We start from the raw sequence: 1,265 nt of genomic DNA, 5'->3' as shown, positions 1-1,265 counted from the left end.
ACACATTAGTTCTGAAAAATCAGTCTACAGCATTGCTTCACAAATTCAAAGTCAAATGGGTTTAACCTTCTAGTGGGTTGACTGCATTGAAATTTAAACAGATATCCTTGGTTAGATCTTATAGAGATCTTAGAGGATTAAGGGCTGGAAGCAGTAGTGTGTTAGTAAATGTTTAACATTTAGCATGGTAAAATGATTTAACAATCAGCTCTCCAAAAGGTAGGAGACACTTTTCAGTTTCATCTATATTATTTATATTTTCCCCATGACTTTTTTTGCCTGGTTCTCTACTAAAAGGGGAATTTATTGATATCACAGCCCCATTAAACCCAGGAACAAGGTCTTGTTACAACAGACTACTCAAGAGCACTTCATCAGTCAGGGGAGCCAAACCAAAACTGTGTCCTGAGACTGGTCTTTATTTGACCTTCTTCCTGGGGCGCAGAATGTTGGTGTGGCTGCACTTCTTATGGCAGTTTACAGAGCGGGAATGCAGGTGGGTTTAACACTTGGGACAGATCATCTTGTCACAGTTGTACTTCTGGACCAGCTGGCGAAGGGAAGGCTCAATGACGCCCCCTTGAAGATGCAGCACCAAGTGCAGAGTGGACTCTTTCTAGATGTAATCACAGAGAGTATGGCCATCTTCTAGCCTTTTTTCAGCAAAAATCAGACATTGTTGATATTCCTTGTTCTTGATTTTGACTTTGACATTCTCAACAGTATCACTGGGTTTGACCTCAAGCTGGATGGTCTTGCCGGTCAGGGTCTTCATGAAGATCTGCACTTCTGCAACACTGTGCCTGCCACTTGGCCACCTCGACCCGAAGAGAAAGACCTCCATCACTTTCTTATGGCAAGTCAATCAACAAAACAATAAATCAAGCCCTAATTTTAACATGTCAAAATTCCAAGGCTTCAATATTCATGAGGAAATTTTAACGATCTTCTAAAAGCTGGCTAGAGTCAGTACAAATTGGCTGGAAGGGACTTTTGAGATTATCTTAGTTCATACCCTCATTTACAGAGCAAGAAACTCAAGCCCAGGGCACTTGTGATTTGCCCAACTTCACAGAGCTAGGCTATGACAAAACCAGGATTCCAAGCCAGTTCTTCTGGCTCTGTATCCATAATTCTTTGTGTTACATCCATCTCCCTCTTCAGAGGCAGACAAGGAGGGACTTGACCTGTATTGGCTAGTTCTGAATGGAACACACAGTCACAAAAGTGGGATAATGTCTGTTGCACATTGCACTCATTGCATT

At 41.9% G+C, this 1,265-nt stretch overlaps 1 pseudogene; it reads right to left on the bottom strand.

Annotated features, from left to right (window-relative positions):
• Nucleotides 1–418: 418 nt before the first annotated feature.
• Nucleotides 419–844, bottom strand: LOC118842249 (annotated as a pseudogene).
• Between the last annotated feature and the right edge of the window lie 421 nt (nucleotides 845–1,265).

The sequence above is a fragment of the Trichosurus vulpecula genome, chromosome 3, assembly GCF_011100635.1.
Source record: "Trichosurus vulpecula isolate mTriVul1 chromosome 3, mTriVul1.pri, whole genome shotgun sequence".
In the NCBI taxonomy this organism is placed as follows: domain Eukaryota; kingdom Metazoa; phylum Chordata; class Mammalia; order Diprotodontia; family Phalangeridae; genus Trichosurus; species Trichosurus vulpecula.
The sequence above is the reverse complement of the archived record's forward strand: the minus strand, read 5'-3'. Positions and strand labels throughout refer to the sequence as shown.